The 6,361-nt window shown below is 29.9% G+C and overlaps 1 non-coding gene across 1 annotated transcript; it reads right to left on the reverse strand.

The window, feature by feature from the left end:
- Positions 1 to 2,460: 2,460 nt before the first annotated feature.
- LOC149518748 (small nucleolar RNA R71) lies at positions 2,461 to 2,567 on the reverse strand. The gene has a single exon (XR_016342504.1). It is a non-coding gene; the product is annotated as a small nucleolar RNA R71 (small nucleolar RNA).
- Between the last annotated feature and the right edge of the window lie 3,794 nt (positions 2,568 to 6,361).

Consider the following 6,361-nt stretch of genomic DNA (forward strand, 5'->3'; position numbering starts at 1 on the left):
TTCTTTTTAGTGTCTTTATATTAGACTAAGGTGATAGATTAGCCATTATAAGAACTCTTATCTTCTTATATTGTTTTTAATACAAATTTTCTTTTTTTTTCAAAATCTAGCAATCTTTATTTATTTATTTTCATTTTACAAGTTTTCGAAGCTTTCTTACTTTTGGTTTTTACAATCTTGGTTTTAAGTTCCAATTATTCAAGTTTTACACAATCTTTTCTTCAATATAGTATTCGGCCATTGTTGATTTTTTTAGTATAAGCTCTCGATTTCCATTCAACTTTGCTCTATTCTTTCATTTATTCAATTCTACTTTCAGTAATTTCAAATTTTTTTTTCAATTCTTGTTCTTTAGATCTAATCCATTTAGTCATAGCATATTGCTTGCCAAGTGACAATTGGTTAAGTAGATCTAGGTCTATACATTATTTTTATATGTTCTTGTTTATTTTTAATTGTAAATCAATCCAAGATTCTATTAGTTTAGATATGAGAGTTTAGTTTATTGACTTTGGTACTTGAATCCACCTAACAATTCAATTCTATAATCCTTGTGGGATAATACTCTACTTTCATCATTACTACTACTTTATTACTATTTGTGTACTTGTAGGAAATAAGAAAATTAGCAATCACATATTAAAGATGTAATCAAATTCTTGAAATAGGTTTTCTCAATTCATCTTGAAGTAGTGATCCTAATGGTACTTAGACTCCTACAAGTATTTGATTTTCCTAAGTCCAAGAGGACTTCTACATGCATGTGAGATATTTGAAAACTTCTATTTAAGAAAGGACTTTATAATATTCAACCAATGGAGTTTTTATTGTACCATGACTCTTTGATTAACCATTGAAGAGTTATATTTCAAGAAGTACTTTTGCAAGATTAATCTTAAAAGTTTGGATAAAAAGCAATTACAAAGGTCTTGATAATGCAAACTTAGCCGAAACTTTTTAAGATTGCAAGATCAAGTGTGATGAACGTCCAAGATGAATTCCAAGAAGCATATTCGGCCAATGCAATTCAAGAAGCAAATATTCCACATTCAGTCAACTTTTCGTAGATTAAGATAACTCTCATTCATTAGAGTTTGGATAGAAATTGACTTGTAACCTTTATTTTTACCCCATAGCCAAAACTACTATCTATGAATAGGGTGGTTCACTCTTATATTCAACATCCCACTACACACCATTCTTTTTCTTTCTTTTCTTTAATTTCTTAGTTTCCTTTTAGTTTCTTTCTATTATACTAAGATGACAGATTAGCCATTACAAAAAGCTTTTATTTTTTAAATTCTTTCTTTAATTCAATACAAGCATTCTTTATTTTCAAGCTTTCTTTGTTTTTGATTTACAAGTTCTCTAAAGCTTTCTTTATTGTTTTCAATTTTTAAGTTCTTTTTTATTCTTTATAAGTTTTTGCTATATTTCTTTATTTCATACAAGCTTTTGATTTTATGCAATCTTTGTTCAATTGTTTCTTTTATTCAATACTACTTTAGGTAACTTCAAATCTTTTTTAATTCAAGTTTCAATCATTGTTTTATTTAGATCTAGTTCTATTTGGCCTTAATCCAAGATTCTTAGAAATGGTTGGATAATGAGATATTGGCCTATATTTTTCTTTATTTGTTCTTGATTTATTTTCAATTGCAATCAAATCAATTTTTCTTTGTTTATATATAAGGAGTGATTTGTCACCTTTGGTACGTAAATGCACCTAACAATTCAGTTCTATAATTTTCATGGGAATGATACTTTATTTTCATTGTTTTATTACTTGATTATGATCTGTACATTTGTAAGTATTACGAAAAGTAGCAATCAAGTTCTTGGCACCGTTGCTAGGGATTATAACAATGTTTGATTCGATATCAATAAGGATTTTCTACTCGCTTGTAATCTAAACATTTACCTTTATTTATTTTAAACTATTTTGATCTTTTCTTTATTTGTATGAGTAGATCTAAAAGTGTTAACCTTGCTCCATTTGATAATGAAATCAAAAGAACTTTTAGACATTTGACAAGAAAGCAAACAACACCTCTTACACCGATCCAAATGGAGAATGCAAACAATGAAGGTCATAGGACATTGAGGGATTATGCTATCCCTAATGCTGATGGTTTTCAACCATCTATAAGAAGGCTAGCCATACAAGTAAACAATTTTGAAATCAAGCCTTCTATAATTGAAATCGTTCAAACTTTTGTACAAGTTGGAAGATTACCAAGCAATGATCCAAATTTCCACTTATCTAATTTTCTTGAATTATGTTATACTTTTAAATATAATGGTGTTTCAGATAAGGTTATTAAACAAAGAGTTTTTCTTTTTTCTCTCAAGGATAAGGCAAAGAGTTGGATATCTTCTTTACCAACTAGATCAATCATAACTTGGAATGATTTGGTGTAAAATTTTTTTGCTAAATTCTTTCCACCTTTCATGATAGCTAAGTTAAGGAATGAAATAACTACTTTTATGCAATTTGATAGAGAGAATCTTTATGATGCTTAGGAGAAATTCATAGAGTTGTTAAGAAACTATCCACATCATGGTCTCCTCTAATGGCTAGAAATTCAAATTTTTTATAATGTTCTCACACCATCCATGATGACTACATTAGATTCGGCTACTAGATGAGCCATTATGAGTAAAACTATTTGAAGAGATGCCAACCAACAACTATCAATAAGGTATGAAACGTAAGGTACACAAGAAAATTTCGGTGTGTATAAACTTGATGCTTTGACTTTCATTAGTTCATAATTAGCAAATTTGACTAAGAATATTAAAGTTATAGGAACCATATCCCAAACCACCCTATTCATACTATACAAAACTCATTTGTGTCTTGTGAAATTGTGATGGACTCTATGCTAGTGAAAGTACCAATTTAGAATAGAAATGATCTAGTATGCTCAATAGTCCAAGCTTGCCTACAACCTATATAGCAATACCTACAACCTAGGCTAAAGAAATCACCTTAACTTTTCTTGGAACCAACCTAACCACCAAGCCTTTAACCAAAACAGAAACTTTTACCCATAACCAAATAACCCATTCCAAGAAAAAAAAACTTAGTTTTGAAGAAATATTGACCCAGTTGATGGAAGCCATAATGCAACCATTCAAAGCCAAGCTGCATCAATTAAGATTCTTGAAAATTAAATAAGTCAACTAGCTCAAGTCATAGCCAACCGACCCTTAGGGACCTTGCCTATAATACTAAGTACAACCTTAAGAAAACAAGACAATGAAGCATGTAATTCTAATATCTACTATTTTAATGATAATGATATTATAGATGGGCTAGTGGTGGTAAATTTACCTAGTTTTGTAAAACAACATGAGGTAGATTTTATTAGGAAGGATAATGTGATGGAGGATGAGTTATTGAGGTTTGGTAGGCAAGTTCTAGATAATTTTGACTAAATGGCTTTCGAAGCTCCTGAAAGCATTAAACCTTATAAGGAGATGGTGAAAATTTTGAAATTAAAAAGGATATTTAGGAATACATTCAAAAAGAAGACCTTGAGGAGTACATTAAAAATTAACCTAAGAAAAATGAGATGTTAATGCAAGTTAGGAAAGCACTCCTTGAAAGCATAAAACTAGAGGTGAAGGAAAAAATACAAGAAAAAGAAACTCAAAAAATGAAAAAGACAAGAATGACTTCAAAGATGTCTACCCAAAGGCATATTGTCAAAGAAGCACCACCAATGCCAAGGCCTATACATAGAGAGCTACTTAAGGAGTCAAAAAATGAAAATTTTGTTAATGATTGCAGTATTAACTTTGACAACTTCTTTCAAGAAAGTAAAAAGATCCAAAGAGTTTCATTATCTCTTGTAAAATTAGTCATTTAAAATTTGATGAAGCATTAAATTTGTTGATATATCTACTAAGAAACCACAAGGAATGCCAAAAAATGTTTTAGTAAAAGTTAGTACGTATCTTTTCTTATGAATTTTGTTGTTTTATATGAAAGATAATAAAGCCCCTTTATTTTTAGGTAGATATTTCCTATTGACATCCAAAGCCTTAATTGATGTGTATAACTATGATCTTACTTTAAGATTTAAGGGCAAAAGAATGCAATTTATAACTGGTGGATGTCATGTCCATAGGGATGATGAGGATGCTCAAGCAGTAACTAGAGTTAAGAAAAATGAAAAACCTAATGTTAGGGGGTTGAACTTGACCTTTCAATCCTATTCAACCTACTTACAATGCAGCTATCCTTGCAAGCCCAAAACTAGAACCCTAGTCCTAAGTCTAATGCTCCCACCATTGATCCTAGTCCAACTTATTTTATACCTGTAAGGAGAGTTAGTGCACCTCTTAGATATAGTTCAATCTATGTCATACTCAAAAGAGAATGTAGCAAAGTTAACTCCTTCGTGAAGAGATAGGGTAATTTTTAGATTTTAGGAATGGTCAAGCATGACCAAAACTAGCACTTCTTAGGAGGCAACCCAAGTTTTACATTAATTATTTATTTAAATGTATTTACTTTCTTTTTTTTTTTTGTTTATTTTCTTAGGATAGGAATACTTTGAGTTTTTTTAAAAATGAAAGTGATGTAAAGAGATACGTCATGATGAATGCAAAATTTGGCCTTAAAGCAAAAACTTGGGGAGTTTTCTTTTTTGTAGTTGTTTTTTTTTTTTTTGTTTTGAAGCATGGTTTAATGTAAATGTGGGTGGAAAAGATTGTATTTTGAACTAACTAGTTTTTGAAATCTTTACCCTAATTGCTTTGTTTTCAAGTTGAATTGGCATGCTATAGTCTTTATTATACAATCTTAGTTAATTTTTCATGAATTGTTCAAGACTGACTTAAGTACGCTATGAGGAGAAGTATAAATGTAATGAAACATGGGATGAGTTCTTAAGTAAGCATTTCAATTGAGTATGATTTTTATGTTTTATGTTCTTAGTCTTAATCTATAATATGCATTGATTTTTTGTGAAGAGATATGTAATGTATTAAGTTACATAGAGATTTAGAGAATGAATATGACTTTAGAATTTACCTACTCAACCCTCAAGGTGAAATTCTAGACTACATTTGACTCAAGAGATGATTTAGGCATTCTTTGGATCGTTTTAGCCTTTTTCAAGCCTACCTTTTAAGAAGCATCCCTAGTACCATTTATTAGGCTTTTGATATATATATATATATATTAGCCTTGAATTGATCCATATTTTGAAATGACAAAACATTAAGCTAAATAAGCTTGATTGTGATTTTGTGAAAAGATTAATTTAGTACAATGTTTCCATGTTCTTATGGTTTCATCATTATTGTAGTAAATAAAAATATGTTTACAAAATGATTTTTGATGAGCGAAAGTTTGGAAAACTTAGAAACATGTTTTGAATTTAAAAAGAAAATGTTTGTAAGTATTTTATCAAGTGAAAAATTATTTAAAACTTAAAAAAAAAAACTTTTTTCCTTGTTTGAAAATGTTTTTAGGCATGTTGTGAAAAAAAAAGATCAATCTTTTAGCTTATAGGATCAATCCCCTAGCTTACAAGATCTATCCCTTCTTATAAGTGATCAATAGATTTTTTTAACAGAAAGCTTCTAGGACTCAATTTGACAAGAGCCAATCGATTCCCTAACAAAAAAGATCGATCGGGTATAGAGCTTCAAGCAATAAATTGATCGAGTATGTATATGGATCGTCCCCCTCCCTTTCTAGAAAAAAAAACCACATGAAGATGGCCTAAAAGAATGGATTGGGTAAGGGAACCAATTGATCAAGTTTTTTCACCTAATTAATAGCATCATGCCAAAATGTGAGTAACTGTTAATTTTTCAAAGCTTCAAATGGGAATTTCTTCATTCAATCCATCCCTAATGACTAGCTTCTTATTTTTTTTGTAAACTGCACACTTAAACACTCTAAAATCAAGAAGAAACAAGAGGGAAAAGTACCAACAAGCCTTACATAAAAATCTCTAAAGAAATCAAGATTTATAGAGCTGAAAGTTCATTTTTGGTATTTGTTGTATCCAAGCCAAATTCTTATTATATTCATTCATCACATTTTTTTTTACTCCATTAAGCAAACATTTAGCCTTGCAGTGGTGTTTTGAGTTTGCTTTTCAATTGAATGAGTTTGTAGATCAAGATGTGAGGTATTCTTTTATATTTTTGAGATTGAGAGGTTGCTACTTAGCCTAAAAAGCAGAGAGTTTTAGGTTGCTAGCCTAGCCTTAAGAAAAAGATAGAAACTTATTATACGATACAGATTGAGTCTTGTAAGAGTTTTCTTCAATTTAGTGGATTGAAGCCTTAGTATAGATAGCTAAGAGAAATGATGGAGATGCCTTTAGAAGAAGGA

This window comes from Durio zibethinus, chromosome 5, assembly GCF_047325235.1.
Source record: "Durio zibethinus cultivar Kanyao isolate XHJ-2024 chromosome 5, ASM4732523v1, whole genome shotgun sequence".
NCBI classification, from domain to species: Eukaryota; Viridiplantae; Streptophyta; class Magnoliopsida; order Malvales; family Malvaceae; genus Durio; species Durio zibethinus.